The sequence below is a fragment of the Erpetoichthys calabaricus genome, chromosome 1, assembly GCF_900747795.2.
Source record: "Erpetoichthys calabaricus chromosome 1, fErpCal1.3, whole genome shotgun sequence".
NCBI classification, from domain to species: domain Eukaryota; kingdom Metazoa; phylum Chordata; class Cladistia; order Polypteriformes; family Polypteridae; genus Erpetoichthys; species Erpetoichthys calabaricus.
The window spans coordinates 351,888,681-351,910,236 of NC_041394.2; the positions used below are offsets into that span (position 1 = coordinate 351,888,681).

A 21,556-nucleotide genomic window follows, 5' to 3' on the forward strand; every position below is an offset into this window, starting at 1 on the left:
TTAGTTATCTCCCTCGTTAAGATTATGAACCCTTATTGCTTGTTTAAGTCTTAAACAGCTGCATTCTTGGTTTTTAATTGCTCCTTACTAGCAATAAGATGCAAATGACAAAAGAAACCAGCAGTTATCCATTTTGCTTGTTACCCTTTACACCTGTGTGTATTTATCTTGCACTATTTGGTTTAATTAAATACTTGGAAGGAAAGAGAAGAGAAAAAAGTGAAGGACTGAGAATTACCCATCCGTTTTACACTTCAAAGTATTTGGATGATATCCTTAGAATGGAAAAAAAAAATCAAGGATATGAGAATGACCTGACATTGCAGCACTAAAGCATTAAAGCACTAACAAGCCATGAAATGTAATTATTGGCAAGGATTGTTTTCTAATTAAGCAACTGGGTTGGAACAAAAACCCGCAGCCACTGTGGCCCTCCAGGAATGAATTTGCCCACCCCTGGTCCAGAGGAAAGCTAATTCTAGGGGTGAGAGATAGAATTATCAGAAAAGATTAAATGAGTTCAACCTTTTCAGTTTAAGCAAATGGAGATTAAGAGAAGGCATGACTGAAGTGTTTAACATCATTAAAGTAATTAGAGCAGTGGAGCCTGGCTGTTACTTTAAAAAGAGTTCAACAAGAACATGAGGGCACAGCTGGAGACTTAATGGATAATTCCACATAAAGATCTCTAGAGATCTAAAAAGCCCGGCTAAGATTCCCACTGTCGATAAGATGATTTATTTTTTCAGTGGGGATCCCAGGAACGCACCCAGCCTTGGCCCGACTCACACACACTCCCACGCAGAGACAAAAAAGCAACTGGTAATAGAAATTAAAGGATATTAAATAAAAATGATCCTATCCCAGTTCCCCTTATGGCAATATACAATAAACACGAATTCAACAATAACAGACCACTAACAAAACAAAATCCACACATGATGAAGTCCATGTAAACGGCAACTGATGAAATTAAATGATGGCGGTAGGTTGTCTAGAAATCAGCACGCTGTATGTGAATGTAAAGGTCAGTCCTTTTGGTTTTTCCTGATGAGATGATGACGTGTCAATGGGATCAAGAGCGCTCCTTTCTTTACAGGATGACAATAAAATCCTCTGACAATCCTCATGAAGCAGGAAGACGCAAGACAGTCCATACACCCAAAACAGGAGACGATCTCCAGGACAAAACAAGAAAACACAAGTAGCAAAACGGGAAGGCAAAGAAGATCGTCAACTCCAGACACCAAATGCAAAAGACTTTTTGTCCTCTGTTGAACTGGCCTCCTTTTAATGTTGTGCCTGCCTCCTTGTCCCCAGCAGCACCTGCACCCTCAGCAGATGATCAATCAAAGCCACTGCAGGGACTACTGGGAGTTGATCAAAGTCAAAGTGAACTTTATTGTCATCTCAACCATATACAAGTATACAGATAGATGAAATTGCAAAGCTCAGGGTCCACAGTGTAACAACATGACGTGCAAATAATAATTTAAAAATAGAATTAAAATTAAAATTTAAAGTTAAAATTAAAATTAAAACACAAACAAGACAAGACATTGTGCAAAGACAAGACAAAGAAGTAGCAGCAATATATCGATGTGTAAGATATGTAATATAATAAATAAATAATAAATAATAGATATAGATAATACAGAAATGATCAGTGTATGATAATAATTGTTTAAAACATTTAAACAATGCCAGGTCAGAATGTTTCACAGCAGAAGGATATCAAGAGTGTCAAAATACTTAAAGGTCAGTATGAGATTTTCAGTTCTTCTCTACATGCACACTCGTCTTTGCAGGACAGTGGCTCGCACGTATAAAAGTTCTGTTTTTAGAGGTGGTTGAGGCCGTGTGGAAGATCCCAGGGGGCAGCCTGGTGTTAAGGAGTCTGACAGCTTGGGGGTAAAAACATGTACCACCCCATACAGACGGCATGATGTGGCTCAGGGTGGCTGAGAGATTCCTCACCGGTCAGGCAGTTCACACTGAAAAGCCGCCATCGCCAAATAACCCACAGCTGTTAAGACCTGTAAGAGAACTGAGATTGTGTGATTTCTGCGTGAGGGTCTCTGTAATGACGGCACATGTTCAGCACACACTTCAAAGATGATGACAGTAGAGAGACTAAATCGGCTTATAATTAAGTCCTCAAGAGAGTGTTAATAAATATAAACAAGCCCTCTTTAAAGCTCGCTCAGAATACTATTCTACAATAATACCGTAAATACCTGCATATAGGACGATACCATGTATAGGACGCAGTGGATTTTTGACCCTAAAAACCATGAAAAAACCTGTGTACCTGTTTATAGGACGCATCTTGATTTTGAGTTACCGGGGTACTAATTAAAAGCTGCTGCCACCAGCGCCAGTGATTTTATCCATGCGTTTGTGTTAGGCTGGAGTATCTCTGAACAACAACAACAAGAACAACAAAAGCGAGAAACATACCGGTACTAGACGGTGAAAATTATGTATCGGTGACGTGAATATTCAAAATATTCAAAATAAAATGATTTCCAAACGTTACAATAAGACATACAGGTGGATGTATAGTAAAATGAGCTTTCAAACGCCGTGTCATTCTCCAAAATCGATACAGTATTATCGATGCTACATCTGAAAAATACCTCAATTTGAAATGGTGTGAAATGCCAGTGCGGGGGCAACGGCTAATTGCGTGCAGACTGAGGCATACCCTGGTAGCTACAATTGCAGCACTGCTAACCGACTGTCGCTTGAAAACAAACCTTGAAATTCCAATTTGATTCAAACCACTCCTCTCTGTCCCCGTCACGCAGCCATCGAAGGCGAAGAAGAGGCACTGACACATGCGCACACGATCATAAAGTCCAATATCCCATTACGTAGTTTTAAAGAGGTAGCTGTTCATTATTACCCAGTCAACATGGCGAAGACAACACGACAGAGCTATACTGCAAAGTTTAAACTGGAAGTGATCATGTATGTGAAAGAACACGGGAACCGGGCAACTGAGCGGCAATTTGGTCCGACAGAATGCATAATCAGAAAATGGAGAAAAACCGAAAGTACCATCAAAGAAATGCAAAAAGTAAAGAGGGTGAACAGAGGCTCGAAGGCTCACCACCCTAACCTGGAAAAGGCGCACATTAAATGGATTGAAGATACCCGTCGAGACTGCCTGGGGGTCAGCACCACTACCGTTCGTTTACAACAGGAAATTGTCTGCGTGTAAAAGTAAAATGCAAATTTGAATCTGATTGGGTCAGGGATATCCGGGGAATACAGTAAGGACAGTTTGTGAGGTTACAGCTGCGACAGTTTAACACTCCAGTACATTGTGGTAAATGCTGGTAACAGTCAGGCAGGCGGGCAAGCCATCAAAGTTTGTCACGTTTGGGAATCACTGTATGCAGCGTGTAAAACAGTTTGCGAGTGTGGTAGGAGAAGGGTACCGTAATCACGTTTGGGAATCGCTGTGTACAGCGTGTAAAATAGTTTGCGTGTGTGGCAGGAGAAGGGTACCGTAATCACGTTTGGGAATCGCTGTGTGCAGCGTGTAAAACAGTTTGCGAGTGTGGTAGGAGGAGGGTTAGATTTGGTGGGCGGGGCTCTGTCGTGTCGTGCTTAGTGAATTGTTGGTAGGCGGGGCTTGGTGAATTATATATATAGATTTATAATTTTTGTAATAAAAGTATCCATGTATAAGACGCACCTGGGATTTTAGGCCTACTTCTTAAGAAAAAAAGTGCGTACTATATGCGGGTATTTATGGTAGATAGCAATAATAAAAATCCTCGGGTACTGTTTAGAACAGTGGCTAAATTAACAAATGGAAAGTCAGATCAACAGTGTAAAATACCAACAGATATTAGCAGTACAGACTTTATGAACTTCTTCAATGAGAAAATTAAAAATATAAGATCCCAGATCTCTCCATCACAATACAAACCAAATACTAGCTTAGCAGACCCTGTCTCACATTGCATTCAGCACTTTAGTAATTTTAATCCTGTAACTGAGCAGGAAGTCTTAACTTTAATTTCTAAAATGAAGCCCACTACTTGTTCCCTAGATCCAGTGCCAACAAAACTAGTAAAAAGTGCAATGGATGTTCTTGCAGCGCCTATCCTAAACATTATCAATAGTTCATTATTGCATGGCACAGTACCTGATGCACTAAAAGTGTCAGTCATTAAACCATTACTTAAAAAGTCAGACCTAGACCCACACATACTAAATAATTATAGGCCTATTTCAAATCTACCATTTCTCTCTAAAATACTAGAAAAAGTAGTCTGCAATCAGCTTCAGTCACACCTTATGCATTACAATTTATTTGAGAAATTCCACTCTGGTTTCTGCACTGGTCATAGTACACAAACGGCACTAACACGGGTGGTAAATGACATTCTGATATCCTCTGATGAAGGAAATTCCACTGTAATTATGTTGTTGGACTTAAGTGCAGCATTTGACATCATCGACCATTCTATTTTACTGCACAGGCTAGAAAATGATGTTGGGCTTACAGGCACCGTGCTCACCTGGTTTAGTTCTTACTTATCAAATTGATTCCAATACGTACAGAAATGTGCTGACACAGAAGTTCAATATGGTGTCCCGCAGGGCTCAGTACTGGGACTTGTACTGTTTTCACTTTACATGCTTCCACTGGGATCTCTCATTAGGAAACATCATGTTAATTTTCACTTGTATGCAGATGACACCCAGTTATACCTTTCATTTACATCAAATGAAGTTTCTCCGATGTTGTCTTTAATTAGTTGCGTTAGCGAATTAAAGGAGTGGATGAATGAGAACTACTTGTCTTTAAATACAGATTAGCAAAATACCTGCGCTTCGCAGCGGCGAAGCACTGCTTTAAAATATTAAGTAATAAACTGAGGGAAAATGTACCAATAATTATTTGTTAAGGATCTCTTTTGTATCGCCCCTCCGGTTGTAAGATAACCAAGCTGTGCGCTGAGTTTACTCTTGAGCATGCAACGTGTAGTTGGCCATGTGAAAAGCAATCTTGCCTCAAATCAATGACAACCTTTTGTAGGGTCTGTCCCTGAGACTTATTGTCATTGTGAAGCAGAGCCTTACTGGAAATTGGAGGCGTTTCAATTGAAATGTGAGATCAGAGGGTATAACGGGGATGCGAGGAATAAAAACTCTCTCCCCTGAGCCACCGCCAGTAAAAATAGTTGCCTCAAGTAGGTTCTTTTGCAGGCATGTGACCTGACGTCTCATGCCATTACAAAGTTTCGGTGGCTTTAAGTTTCTCCGCCCCAACCTTCAAAATTAGATTATGCTCAGGAGTGCCTGGAAGATTCAGAGTGTGGACCGAGCTGCAGGCTATGGGCGTATATATGTACGTAAGTAGGATTCAGTTATCGTTGGGAACCCGCGTACCAAATTTCTTGAAGATGGGCCCATTAAGTAACAAAGACCGTTGGAAAGTTCAGTTCTTTATATATATATATATATATATATATATATATATATATATATATATATATATATAGATAGATAGTGATATATATATATATATATATATATATATATAGATATATATAGATATATATAGATATATATATAGATATGTATATATACAGTGGGTACGGAAAGTATTCAGACCCCCTTCAATTTTTCACTCTTTGTCATATTGCAGCCATTTGCTAAAATCATTTAAATTAATTTTTTCCTCATTAATGTACACACAGCACCCCATATTGACAGACAAAAAAAAGAATTTTTTGAAATTGTTGCAGATTTATTAAAAAAGAAAAACTGAAATATCACATGGTCCTAAGTATTCAGACCCTTTGCTCAGTATTTAGTAGAAGCACCCTTTTGAGCTAATACAGCAATGAGTCTTCTTGGGAAAGATGCAACAAGTTTTTCACACCTGGATTTGGGGATCCTCTGCCATTCGTCCTTGCAGATCCTCTCCAGTTCTGTCAGGTTGGATGGTAAACGTTGGTGGACAGCCATTTTTAGGTCTCTCCAGAGATGCTCAATTGGGTTTAAGTCAGGGCTCTGGCTGGGCCATTCAAGAACAGTCACAGAGTTGTTGTGAAGCCACTCCTTCGTTATTTTAGCTGTGTGCTTAGGGTCATTGTCTTGTTGGAAGGTAAACCTTCGGCCCAGTCTGAGGTCCTTAGCACTCTGGAGAAGGTTTTTGTCCAGGATATCCCTGTACTTGGCCGCATTCATCTTTCCCTCGATTGCAACCAGTCGTCCTGTCCCTGCAGCTGAAAAACACCCCCACAGCATGATGCTGCCACTGCCATGCTTCACTGTGGGGACTGTATTGGACAAGTGATGAGCAGTGCCTGGTTGTCTCCACACATACCGCTTAGAATTAAGGCCAAAAAGTTCTATCTTGGTCTCATCAGACCAGAGAATCTTATTTCTCAAACTAGCAAACTCCATGCGGGCTGTCATGTGTCTTGCACTGAGGAGAGGCTTCCGACAGGCCACTCTGCCATAAAGCCCTGACTGGTGGAGGGCTGCAGTGATGGTTGACTTTCTACAACTTTCTCCCATCTCCTGACTGCATCTCTGGAGCTCAGCCAAAGTGATCTTTGGGTTCTTCTTTACCTCTCTCACCAAGGCTCTTCTCCCCCGGTAGCTCAGCTTGGCCGGACGGCCAGCTCTAGGAGGGGTTCTGGTCGTCCCAAACGTCTTCCATTTAAGGATTATGGAGGCCACTGTGCTCTTGGGAACCTTAAGTGTAGCAGAAATTTTTTTGTAACCTTGGCCAGATCTGTGCCTTGCCACAATTCTGTCTCTGAGCTCTTCAGGCAGTTCCTTTGACCTCATGATTCTCATTTGCTCTGACATGCATTGTGAGCTGTAAGGTCTTATATAGACAGGTGTGTGGCTTTCCTATTCAAGTCCAATCAGTATAATCAAACACAGCTGGACTCAAATGAAGGTGATCTCAAGGATGATCAGAAGAAATGGAAAGCAATAAATATATGAGTGTCACAGCAAAGGGTCTGAATACTTAGGACCATGTGATATTTCAGTTTTTCTTTTTTAATAAATCTGCAACAATTTCAAAAATTCTTTTTTTTGTCTGTCAATATGGGGTGCTGTGTGTACATTAATGAGGGAAAAAATTAATTTAAATGATTTTAGCAAATGGCTGCAAAATGACAAAGAGTGAAATATTGAAGGGGGTCTGAATACTTTCCGTACCCACTGAATATATATATATATATAGATATAGATATATATATATATATATATATATATATATATATATATATATATATATATATATATATATATATATATATATATATAGATAGATAGCTTTGCTGTGGCTCAATCTGGTTAAAAGGAAAAGAAAGAAAAGAGCAAGCGCACGTTTCTAATATGCTTAATTTCACAATGCTTGTGGGTATACAATATTTTTTGTTGTTCCATTGTCTGTGCAGAATGTTAGACTGAATAATATTGTTAAGTTAGTAGACATCTTTGTTTTTGGCCACAAGAATAGCTCGTTCACTCAGCCAATCATGATTCTTATAATTGGTTTGAATATTGGGAAATACTTTTTCAACCAATTCTTCTTTTGATGTCACTAAATTGCAGAAGTTATGAGGCAATGAAATTCGTCCTGAGGTCATATCGACCGGCACCTTTCCGTTCCCAATTTCCAAATTTCTCCAACCCCGTTATTGACAGTTTGCATTATTTGCTTGTAAATGCCTTTTTGCTGAAGCGTTAGCTTAGGAATATTTGATTGCACATACGACAAAAGATCACCCGTGTTGTAATTTTGTTCACGACGCAATTCTACATCGAACGAAGCAGCAGCAGATTGATTCGGTGATGGCATTCCCAATTGATTGAGAACTTTGTTCGCGATTTCTAAGCACAAATCTTCAATCATTATCAACACTTATTTGTAGATTTCTGCTGTGAAGTCCATGTTTATATTTGAATTTTACTTGCGTATTCGACGGAAAATATCTTCAGCCATGTGCGATTTATATTTCTCCCATAACTGTGTTGGAGATGAAGGAGAGCAGGCGGTCAATATGATTACAAACAATGCACGAGTTTGATTTGGATGTGACGTGTTGCACGCGTCATTAATATATACATCCCAGTGTCGGTCGTTCTCCAATAAATTCAGAGCTTGACATGTACTTCGGAAAGTGGCATGTGTAACGCCGTTGACAATTCTCAATTGATGGAAAGACGTTGGACCGGGCACATTTACCAACAGCATGTGAACAAAGAAGCATTCATCTTGATTGGGATGCACGGTGTACAGTCTGCCTATCATAGTTTCTTTGAATATGCCAGGTTGTCTGTTGACTCGCTCTCCTCGCTTGCGTTGTTCAAATGATTTTCTACTCGCATTCCATGTGTAATACGTAGGCACTTCCGAATACAGCAGTGTTTTCTCAAACACGTCATTTTGACATAAAGTAAAGAAAGCAGTTAACGATGTAGTCGGTGGATTCAGGGCTATTTTTTGCACATTTGCAGCTGTGAAATAAACGCGTTGTCCATTTTCTAGATGTACTGCTAAGTGAACAACATCTGGACTTCGTTCATGTATGGGAAATGAAAGACTTCGCCATACAGTTTCATTGCTGCTTATGTATCTTCTAGCCTAATACTGTGAGATTTCATCGATATGTATGACCCTATTCCTATCACTTCTTTGTGGTTGCACGCCAAAAACTGCCATGTCACTGCCTTTATTCACGTACTTACGAATGTATTTGATCGAAACATTGAAACAGAATCGTAAAATATTTAGTATAGCGTGTGTTGCTTTTACATCCAACAGATGGCGCTGTGTTTTCAAAAAAAGCATGTTGTTACCTGTCACAGGTGTGACATCTATATAATATGTATATAAAAACACGCGCGTATTCGAATGCAACGTTGTGTCAAAATTTCAAAGCAATTGGTGAAGAATTTTCGGAGATTTAAGGTTTTGAACAAACGAACATTTACATTTTTTATATATATCACTTGGGTCAATACCTAAAGAAATACACACAGCAAATGCAATTGAGAATACACCAGAATCTGTACGATTTAATTGTTGCTGTGCGTCTTCATAAACTATGGGAGGTTTGTAAGGAAACAAAGCATGAAGGAAACAAAGCTGCTCTTCAGGTGAGGTTGAATTTTTATATCAGCGTTTAAACTGTCATAGACATGAATTACAGCACCATCATAATAGGTACACACCTAGTGAGTCTCTCATTCAGTAGCTGCAGAAGGTAATATTTGAATATGTTTTGCATTTTGTGGAATGGGAATATAGGTATGTCAGGAGTCGACATTAGCAAAACCTCTTGAGGTTGGAAAATTGTATGCGCAGCTAAAATTTCGTTGAATTTGCTCATGTGATCTGTTGATAAATAATCATTATTTACCAACTCATTCATTGCAAAATCTGACAGTGGCAAGATCACTCCTTCCATAACACTAAACACAAACACTAAGTAGACACTAACACTAAAAAACGGCAACACCGCCGGGAAGAACACTAAATGAGATAAAGTAAAAGTCTACTAAACTTCTTTATTATAACTGCTTTATTGTAGCAGGTGAGGGGACACTGGTGCACGCTTGTTGTCGCCGCTCCTCCCTGTTAACAACACATTTTGCAACATTCGCCTTAATTCTGCACTTTCTTATGCTTGTTTTATTTCGTTTATTGTATAGTTCGTGGATACAGCTGACTCGAATTGCTTGGATTTGGCTTAATATTTACAGATTTTATGGACTCCACTTTACTGGGAACAGCCGAGTCTGTGGATCACGGGACGAGACCTACAAACATTTCTTTGTACCTGGCGATCTAGCACCTCGGGATGATCTGTCTCCGTGATTATATTTGCTATGCTGATCTGCTCCCGTTTCATCTTACAGTACTCTACGACCGGGAACTGATCTGATGTTCATACTAATCTGGCTTATGGCTTTGGGGCGATCACGCCTGAAATTACCAAGCGTTACTGTTTATGGCTGTGTATTGGAACATCCAAATCCTGCTTACTCCTCCTGCAGCTGTGCTTTCTGCTGCTTGCTATCGCCGCTCACCTACGCTACCACACCCGCCTGTCCTACTGGCTGCGTTGTGCTGTGCTGCTTCTACACTGCTATCACCTAAGTATCACTCACTATTTTAGCACTTTGAGTACTGAGAAAAGCTCTATATAAATGAAATGAATTATTATTATTAAACACTAAAGTACAAAAACGAAGTAGAAAGTAACACTAAACCGCAACACCGCCGGGAACACCGGCACACCGCGTCTACTAAACACTAAGAAACACTAAAGGAACAAATACTAATCAGTAAGTACCGCGTCTACGAAACAGTAAATCAGTAAAGGAGAAAGAACTAACCGCGTCAACTGCGGAGCTCAGCTCGGAGCGAAATGAAGTGAATGGGAGGGGAGATGATCACGTGACTCCCCCACCTGCCTTAACTCTCCATCCCTCCACAAACATAGTCTCTCGGATCCCAACTCTCCTTTCGCACATCGCGTCTACTAAACACTAAGAAACACTAAGTAGAAACACTAAAGGAAAAAATACTATTCGGTAAGCACCGCGCCTACTAAACAGTAAATCAGTAAAGGAGAAAGGACGGCAAGACGGCGTCAGCTGTGGAGCTCAGCTCGGAGCGAAATGAAGTGAATGAAATGAGGTGAATAGGAGGGGAGATGATCACGTGACTCCAACACCCACCTTAACTTTCCGTCCCTCCACAAACACACAAACACAGCCACACGGATCCCAACTCTCCTTTATATGTATACATATAACAGAGATGTTAATTGTTGGAGGGAATGACGCTGATCATAACAATATTTTGTCATCATTTAACTCAGTTGGAATCCCCATTAATTTTACTAAATCAGCCCGCAATCTAGGAGTTATCTTTGACTCTAGCATGTCATTTAAAGCGCATATTACAAAGTTGTCCAAAACATGTTTCTTCCATCTTAAAAATGTTAGGAAATTAAGGCGCTTTCTAAATAAACAGGAGTCTGAGAAATTAATTCATGCATTTATTTCTAGTAGGATTGACTACTGCAATGCGGTGTTCACTGGATGTTCACACTGTTCTCTATACAGCCTCCAGTTAATCCAAAATGCGGCTGCAAGAATTATTACAAGAACAAGAAAATACGAACACATAATTCCAGTTCTCAAATCCTTACACTGGCTCCCGGTTAAGTTTAGGGCAGACTTCAAAATCCTCCTTTTAACATATAAAGCATTAAATGGCCAAGGTCCAGCTTACTTGTCTGAATTTATCATGACTTACAAACCAGAGTGCAGATTAAGATCTCAAGATGCCGGTCTGCTTATGGTTCCAAGGATTAATAAAATAACAGTGGGAGGTTGAGCTTTTAGTTACAGGGCCCCTAAACTGTGGAATGGTCTGCCTGCTACTATAAGGGATGCCCCCTCGGTCTCAGCTTTTAAATCCCAGCTGAAGACTCACTACTTCAGTTTAGCATATCCTGACTAGAGCTGCTGATTAACTGTACAGACTGCATCTCTATTGTTAGTCATTAGCACTAAAACATAAGTAACATGATAGTTAGAATTGGATACTAACCCTCACCTATTCTGTTTCACTTCTCGAAACTCAAATGTGGCACTTGGTGCCACGGCCCACCTGCCAAGTTGTTTTGCCTGCCTAAGGGAAAGTCATCCCTGATGGAGGATTGCAGGAATCGTGGGCAAGAGGGGTCCTTTCATCAGATTAGTGCTATTTCAGCTGTGGAATGGCCAAATGGGGGAGGCAGCTTGATGGATGAGGTCTCCAGGACTCTAAAAATATCCAAATCTTATTATGTGATATCATCAACTGTTAAATTCTGCTCCGTACTTCTACAATTTTTATTTTTTTTTACTTCTAAAATTTATTTTTAATTTTTTATTGAGGATTTGTTCTGTTCTTTGTATTGTATTGTATTAACCCTCTTCTTTTGACACCCATTGCATGCCCAACCTACCTGGAAAGGGGTCTCTCTTTGAACTTTCTTTTCCAAGGTTTCTTCCATTTTTCCCTACAAGGTTTTTTTTTTGGGGAGTTTTTCCTTGTCTTCTTAGAGAGTCAAGACTGGGGGGCTGTCAAGAGGCAGGGCCTGTTAAAGCCCATTATGGCACTTCCTGTGTGATTTTGGGCTATACAGAAATAAACTGTATTGTGTTGTTGCTAAAGTGCCAACACAAATAAAGTCTGCATGGAACTTAGAAATGCTCAAAACTTGCCATAACTTTAAGCCAATTTAAACACCAAGTTCTAGTTTTAAAAATTCAAACTTTTGTATGAGAAATGGCTTACACATGTTGCCGAGCATAAGGAAGTTTTATACATGTAGCCCTGCTAAGTAGTTGTAATAGAGAACGTAAAATTAACAAATTGAGTGTGCTTTTCATGTACAACTAAAGTTTTATAATTGGTTATGCTTATCAAAGGTTGTTCCTAATTTCAGCCATCATGTATTTAATGTAAGTTAATGTTAATAATAAGGCAGTGGACGGAAAGTAAGCTCTTTTTTCCCCTTTTCTTTTAAACTTTGTACAGGAAACAAAGATCAGAGCAGTTTGGAATCTGGAAAAGAATTATCTGGCAGAAGTGCTCTTCACATCCACACTGGAGTTCACACAGGAGAGAAGCCGTATTGCTGTACTGAATGTGGTAAACAGTTTTCACAAATGATCAATCTGAAGAACCACACTAGAGTTCACACCGGTGAGAAGCCATATTGCTGTAATGAATGTGGTAAACAGTTTTCACAAATGATCAATCTGAAGAACCACACTAGAGTTCACACTGGTGAGAAGCCATATTGCTGTAATGAATGTGGTAAACAGTTTTCACAAATGATCAATCTGAAGAACCACACTAGAGTTCACACAGGAGAGAAGCCATATTGCTGTACTGAATGTGGTAAACAGTTTTCACAAATGATCAATCTGAAGAACCACACTAGAGTTCACACAGGAGAGAAGCCATATTGCTGTACTGAATGTGGTAAACAGTTTTCACAAATGATTGGTCTTCAGACACACACTAGAGTTCACACCGGTGACAAGCCATATTGTTGTAATGAATGTGGTAAACAGTTTTCACGTATAAACATTCTGAATGACCACACTAGAGTTCACACTGGAGAGAAGCTGTATTGCTGTACTGAATGTAGTAAACAATTTTCACAAATGATCAATCTGAAGAACCACACTAGAGTTCACACGGGAGAGAAGCCATTTTGCTGTACTGAATGTGGTAAACAGTTTTCACAAATGATCAGTCTTCAGACACACACTAGAGTTCACACGGGGGAGAAGCCATATTGCTGTACTGAATGTGGTAAACAGTTTTCACAAATGGGCCATCTTCAGACACACACTAGAGTTCACACCGGTGACAAGCCATATTACTGTAATGAATGTGGTAAACAGTTTTCACGTATAAGCAATCTTCAGAGACACACAAGAGTTCACACCGGAGAGAAGCCGTATTGCTGTACTGAATGTGGTAAACAGTTTTCACATATAAACACTCTGAAGAACCACACTAGAGTTCACACGGGAGAGAAGCCACATTGCTGTACTGAATGTGGTAAACAGTTTTCACGAATGAGCGATCTTCAGAGACACACTAGAGTTCACACCGGACAGAAGCCATATAGCTGTACTGAATGTGGTAAACCGTTTTCAGAATTAGGCAATCTTAACAAACACAGTAGAGTTCACACCGGTGAGAAGCCATATTGCTGTAATGAATGTGGTAAACAGTTTTCACGTATAAGTAGTCTTCAGAGACACACTAGAGTTCACACTGGAGAGAAGCCGTATTGCTGTAATGAATGTGGTAAACAGTTTTCACATATAAACAGTCTGAAGAAACACACTAGATTTCACACACGAGAGAAGACATATTTCTGTATTGAATGTGGTAAACAGTTTTCACAAATGAGCGATCTTCAGAGACACACTAGAGTTCACAACAGAATTAAAAGGGTAGCAGTTCAAAAATCAGTCCAGAAAATCAACCACCCTTCAGGACTCGAGAGTGAGGTTCACTCCTGTCCTGAAAAGTAAGCAAACTAAACTATTGTTGACAAATTAATCTCTGAGAGAAGCCATATTGCTGTTTGGAATGTGGCAAACAAATCTGTCAGAGGAGTTCTCTTCAGAGACCGACCAGAATTCACACCGGAGAGAAGTACAACTGAACTGTCCTGACTAAAGAGTGAGGTTCACTCCTGCCTGGACAGTAAGCACATGTAACTGACTGGAATTCATCCTAAGTGGTGTTGTGTCAAAAACAGATCAACACAGAGAAGAAGTCAGAAGTTTATATTCTTTTTGCCTTTCCAGAAACAAAATAGAGAACAGGGCGGCGTATAAACCGTTTCTCACCAAAGCCCCTACAGCAAGGGTACTCAATCACGGTCCTGGAGGTCCGCAGTGGCTGCAGGTTTTTGTTCTAACCCAGTTGCTTAATTAGAAAGCAATTCTTGCCAATAATTTAATTCCATGGCTCGTTAGTGCTTTTACTCTGCTATGTCAGGTCATTCTCATATCCTGGATTTTCTTCCTCTTTCTAAGGATATCATCTGAATGATTTGAACACTAAAATGGATGAGTGATTCTTAGTTCTTCACTTTTTTCTCTTCACTTTCCTTCCAAATATTTAATTAAACCAATTAGTGCACAATAAATACAGAGGTGTAAATGGTAACAAGCTAAATGGAGAAATGCTGGTCTCTTTTGTCATTTGCATGTTACTGCTAATAAGGAGCAATTAAAAACCAAGACTACAGTTGTTTAAGACTAAAATAAGCAATAAGGGTTCAAAATCTTAATGAGCGAGACAACTAAAGTGAAGCAGAAGTGTTACTTGAGCAGTAAGTGCTTCTTATTAAGCAATTGGGATGGAACAAAAACCTGCAGCCACTGCGGACTTCCAGGACCGTGATTGAGTACCCCTGCCCTACAGCTTCCACCATGCATCTAGCTCTGTTTTCATAACATACGTAGTACATATTGAACTGTTTACCATATATTATACACATTTAATCAGAAAAGAACTCTTTGCAATATACACAACCCATCCATCCATCCATTTTCCAACCCGCTGAATCCTAACTACAGGGTCACGGGGGTCTGCTGGAGCCAATCCCAGCCAACACAGGGCACAAGGCAGGAACCAATCCTGGGCAGGGTGCCAACCCACCGCAGGACACACACCCACACACCAAGCACACACTAGGGCCAATTTAGAATCGCCAATCCACCTAACCTGCATGTCTTTGGACTGTGGGAGGAAACCGGAGCGCCCGGAGGAAACCCACGCAGACACGGGGAGAACATGCAAACTCCACGCAGGGAGGACCCGGGAAGCGAACCCAGGTCTCCTAACTGCGAGGCAGCAGCGCTACCACTGCGCCACCGTGCCGCCCAGTAATATACATAACCTCACATAATACATCATAGTTCAGTTATGTAATAATAATTTTTTATATTTTAATATAAAAAAAAATACAATAACATACCTTTCCAAAAACTAACTGTAGCACCCCTCAGCTCTTACTGAGGGTTTTTACCTGAGTTTTGTTTTCTTCTTTTTTCCTTCTTTACTAACTTTAAATATAACTTTTTACCTTAGCTTTCCCAGCCAAAGGGGATGCACAAACCAATGTGTTTCTTCGTGCCAGTCCCAAGCCCGGATAAATTGGAGAGATACGTCATGAAGGGCATCTGGTGTAAGATTTTGCCAAATCAATATGCAGACAACAATACAAATTTCCATACCGGATCGGTCGAGCCCCGGGTTAACAGTGACTGCCACCAGTACTGTTAGCCAACAGGGTGTTGGCGGAAATTGGGCTACTGTTGGCCGAAGAAGGAGAAGAAGAGGGGGGAGACGTGTCCAGAGGCAGGAGGAGAGGAGGAAAGTAAAGAGAGTGGAACTGAGGGTAGGAACTTTGAATGTTGGCAGTATGACTGGTAAGGGGAGAGAGTTAGCAGATATGATGGAGAGAAGGAAGGTTGATATAATGTGCGTGCAAGAGACTCAATGGAAATTGTTCTGTCATGGTGTGGATGGGAGGGGAAATGGTGTAGGGTTTATTCTGAAGGAACAGTATGTCAAGAGTGTTTTGGAGGTGAAAAAGAGTGTCAGACAGAGTAATGATTATGAAGCTGGAAATTGGAGGTGTGATGATGAATGTTGTTAGTGCATATGCACAGCAAGTTGGGTGTGCAATAGGTGAGAGAGAAGATTTTTGGAGTGAGTTGGATGAAGTGATGAACAGTGTACCCAAGGGACAGAAAGTGGTGATTGGAGCAGATTTCAGTGGGCATGTTGGTGAAGGGAACAGTGGAGACGAGGAGGTGATGGGTAGGTATGGTGTCAAGGAGAGGAATGAAGAAGGTCAGAGGATACTGGATTTTGCCAAAAGGATGGACATGGCTATGGTGAATACATATTTTAAGAAGAGAGAGGAACATAGGGTGACGTACAAGAGTGGAGGAAGATGCACACGGGTAGATTACATCCTATGCAGAAGAGTTGATCTGAAAGAGATTGAAGACTGCAAAGTGGTGGCAGGGGAAAGTGTAGTTAAGCAGCATAGGATGGTGGTCTGTAGAATGATGTTGGCGATCAAGAAGAGGAAGAGAGTGAGGGCAGAGCCAAGGATCAAATGGTGGAAGTTGAAAAAGGAAGACTGCAAGGTTGAGCTTAGGGAGGAGGTGAGACAGGCACTGAGTGGCAGTGAAGAGTTACCAGACCACTGGGAAACTACAGCAGAAGTAGTAACGGTGACAGCAAGAAGGGTGCTTGGCGTGACATCTGGAAAGAGGAAGGAGGAAAAGGAAACCTTGTGGTTGAATGAGAAAATACAGGAGAGTATACAGAGGAAAACGATGGCAAAGAAGAAGTGGGATAGTCAGAGAGATGCATAAAGTAGACAAGAGTACAAGGAGATAAGGCGCTGAGAGAGGTGGCGAAGGCTAAAGAAAAGGCGTATGATAAGTTGTATGAGAGGTTGGACACTAAGGAGGGAGAAAATGACCTGTGGGCTAGAAAGAGGGACCGAGCTGGGAAAATTTGCAGCAGGTTAAGGTGGTAAAGGATAAAGATGGAAATGTACTCGCAAGCGAGGAGAGTGTGTTGAAAAGATGGAAAGAGCACTTTGAGAGGCTGATGATTGAAGAGAACGAGAGAGTGAAGAGGTTGGATGATGTGGAGATAGTAAATCAGGAAGTGCAACGGATTAGCAAGGAGGACGTAAGGACAGCTGTGAAGAGGATGAAGAATGGAAAGTGTTTAGGAGAGATGGCAGTGGAGTTTTTAACCAGATTGATTAATGGAATCTTGGAAAGTGAGAGGATACCTGAGGAGTGGAGAAGAAGTGTACTGGTGCAGATATTTAAGAATAAGGGGGATGTGCAGGACTGCAGTAACTACAGGGGGATAAAATTGATGAGCCACAGTAGGAAGTTATGGGAAAGAGTAGTGGAAGCTCGGTTAAGAAGTGAGGTGATTATTAGTGAGCACCAGTATGGTTTCATGCCAAGAAGGAGCACCACAGATGTGATGTTTGCTCTGAGGATGTTGATGGAGAAGTTTAGAAAAGGCCAGAAGGAGTTACATTGTGTCTTTGTGGACCTGCAGAAAGCGTCTGACAGGGTGCCTCGAGGGGAGCTGTGGTATTGTATGAGGAAGTCAGGAGTGGCAGAGAAGTAAGTAAGAGTTGCACAGGATATGAACGAGGGAAGTGTGACAGTGGTGAGGTCTGCGGTAGGAGTGACGTATACATTCAAGTTGGAGGTGGGATTACATCAGGGATCTGCTCTGAGACCTTTCTTATTTGCAATGGTGATGGACAGGTTGACAGACTAGATTAGACAGGAGTCCCCGTGGACTATGATGTTTGCTGATGACATTGTGATCTGTAATGACAGTAGGGACCAGGTTGAGGAGACCCTGAAGAGGTGGAGATCTGCTCTAGAGAGGAGAGAAATGAAGGTCAGTAGGTACAAGACAGAATACATGTGTGCAAATGAGAGGGAGATCAGTGGAATGGTGAGGATGCAGGGAGTAGAGTTGGCGAAGGTGGATGAGTTTAAATACTTAATATCAACAGTACAGAGTAACAGGGATTATGGAAGAGAGGTGATAAAGAGTGCTCCAAGGTGGAATGGGTGGATAAGTGTGTCAGGAGTAATTTGTGACAGACGGGTATCAGCAAGAGTGAAAGGGAAGGTCTACAGGATGGTAGCGAGACCAGCTATGTTATATGGGTTGGAGACAATGGCAATGGAGACAGAGCTGGAGGTGGTGGAGATAAAGATGCTAAGATTTGCATTGGGTGTGACGAGGATGAATAGGATTAGAAATGAGGACATTAGAGGGTCAGCTCAAGTTGGACGGTTGGGAGACAAAGTCAGAGAGGTGAGATTGTGTTGGTTTGGACATGTGCAGTGGAGAGATATTGGTATATTGGTATACAGTAATCCCTCCTCCATCGCGGGGGTTGCGTTCCAGAGCCACCCGCGAAATAAGAAAATCAGCGAAGTAGAAACCATATGTTTATATGGTTATTTTTATATTGTCATGCTTGGGTCACAGATTTGCGCAGAAACACAGGAGGTTGTAGAGAGACAGGAACGTTATTCAAACACTGCAAACAAACATTTGCCTCTTTTTCAAAAGTTTAAACTGTGCTTCATGACAAGACAGAGATGACAGTTCTGTCTCACAATTAAAAGAATGCAAACATTTCTTCCTCTTCAAAGGTGTGTGTGTCAGGAGAGAGAGAGAGAACAAAGCAAGCAGTCAAAAATCAATAGGGCTTTTTGGCTTTTAAGTATGCGAAGCACCGCAGTACAAAGCTGTTGAAGGCGGCAGCTCACACCCCCTCCGTCAAGAGCACAGAAAGAGAGAGAGAGACAGAGAAAAACAAGCAAGCAAAAATCAATAGGTGCCCTTTGAGCTTTTAAGTATGTGAAGCACCGTGCAGCATGTCCCTTCTCTAAGCAGCTGCACACAGAAGGTAGCAACGTGAAGATAATCTTTCAGCATTTTTAGACGAGCGTCCGTATCGTCTAGGTGTGCGAACAGCCCCCCTGCTCACACCCCCTACGTCAGGATCAGAGAAAGTCAGTGCAAGAGAGACAGAGAAAAGTAAGCTGGGTAGCTTCTCAGCCATCTGCCAATAGCGTCCCTTGTATGAAATCAACTGGGCAAACCAACTGAGGAAGCATTTACCAGAAATTAAAAGACCCATTGTCCTCAGAAATCCACGAACCAGCAAAAAATCCGCGATATATATTTAAATATGCTTACATATAAAATCCGCGATAGAGTGAAGCCGCGAAAGGCGAAGCGTGATATAGCGAGGGATCACTGTATTGGGAGAAGGATGCTAAGGACAGAGCTTTAAGGGAAGAGGAAAAGAGGAATGCCTAACAGAAGGTTTATGGATGTGGTGAGAGAGGACTTGCAGGTGTTGGGTGTGACGGAGCAAGGTGCAGAGGACAGAAAGATATGGAAGAAGATGATCCGCTGTGGCAATCCCTAATGGGAGCAGCCAAAAGAAGAAGACCTTAGCGTTCTCAGCACAACTGTTTCAAGGAACAAACCTTTGTTACTAATGTAATTAGTATAATAACATATTCCCCTTATAAAACCTAAGCTGGCAAACTAAATAAAAGGAACCAAACAAACATCAGGTAAAAGGTACCACAGATAAGCGTTGCAGGCCTGTTACTTGAAGGCGATTGTGACACTACTCTGCGACGGCCTCTTATTCTGTAATAGAGCAGGGTCTCGTTTTCTGGTTTCCAGCAGATGTGCGTCCCCTTTCGTTTCTTTCCTAGCAAGTATCGATTCTGCACGATAGTTGGTCAGCTGTAACAATATCCGTTATCGGCAATGTAATCCAATGTCTGCTGACATCTTCCGTGTTCAGCATTTCACGGACAGTGCCCCTAGCTCACCGGTTTGGCGTTCTCGACCAGTCTGTCCAACCACCAACACGTTCACGTTTTCTGTTCCGACTGTTAATTCCGTACTGGAATCCAGTCTTCTGTCTTTTTTTCTCTTTTTAAACTTCTCGCTGATGTTTATCATGGACTGCGTTTCAATCCTCGCTTTCAGCGCAAAAGCCCAGTTCTCTCCTTTCTTTTCTCGCCCCTTCTGACCTCTGACCCCCACCATTCGCTACTTTCCAAACTAATAAAATAATTTAACATAAATACCAGCATTTACTTTTAACATTTAAAACCAATATGTACAATAAATTTAGCTGTTTTAATCAAATTTATATTACACCATTGCTATTACCACCTCATAACTTGCGTTTTAAAGGGCTACATAACAAAAACAATAAGAACAGGGTTCCATACAAACAGCTTCTCACCAATGCTTATTAAATAATAAATCAGTTAGTAATAATTACAAACACCAACTATTAATACAATAAAAATGAAAATCCAAAGTGTCCATATGGTCATGTTGTACACAATGCTGAATTATATTAAAATGCTGTGGCAGTGCAGTAAAAGAAGAAGTGCTGCTTTTTTAAATTTAGTTTTGTTTTTGTTTGTTTGCTTTTGATAATAAAACATACACAGACTTTATATAAGAACTCAGTGCCCCCCCCCCCCCCCCATTTGTTATTTAACATTTGAGAATTACCAAATAATATTCATGTCATATAAATAGAATAAAATTAGAAAAGGCTTGGAGAGAGCAGACTTACCTGTACAGCATCCACCATCACCTGAGGGTGCCTGCAGTCTGTGAGGAGTCACATTAATTATCATTTGTACTACAAAATACCATTGGTATGAAACTAAGGACACACAAACAGTTGCTTTTGGTGGAAATTCATAACTAAAAGCTACAAACAAATTAAAAATCAGAATACACTTTGCTACACATACACACACCAAGAAAATTTGGAGGAATTAATCTCGAATAGCCATATTGCTGTACTGGATGTGGCTGACGAGTCTCACAAACCAGAATCTTCTGGGCCACAAAAGAATTCAGACTGGGTGCCACCTCCAGAAGTGGGCTTAGTTGGAGAAGATCTACATCGGGGGCCATCAACCCCTTTGTCTTGGTGTACCACCCCAAAGAATTTCAATGTTCTGAAGTTCCCCCTTTTTAGTTTGGTGTTAAATTGTTTATTCCTGAACTGTTATTATGTAAAACTAAAGGTGGAATTTTTTTCCCCACCCAGAATAATATTCTTTCAGAAAGCTTTCATAAGGTACTAGCAATGGTAACCTGTCAAAGACGTGTTTTAGAATGAATTTCAAAAGGATTTGATATGTTATGACTGATGGGCACTGATAGTGTGTGACCAGGAGGAGGTCACTTCACCTGCTTGTGCTAATAGTGAAAAAACAAAAGAAATGTAAGCAATTGTGTCTCACATGTTGTAAGTCGCCTCGGCGTCAGTCAAATAATAATAATAATTACAAGAACATTTAGTAAAATAACGCCCTCGGCCAAAAGGGG

General features: G+C 40.9%; 1 long non-coding RNA gene across 1 annotated transcript in view; it reads right to left on the reverse strand.

Annotated features, from left to right (window-relative positions):
* LOC127527891 (uncharacterized) overlaps positions 1 to 21,556 on the reverse strand; it is a 406,786-nt gene that overhangs the window by 313,326 nt on the left and 71,904 nt on the right. The window lies entirely within an intron of this gene.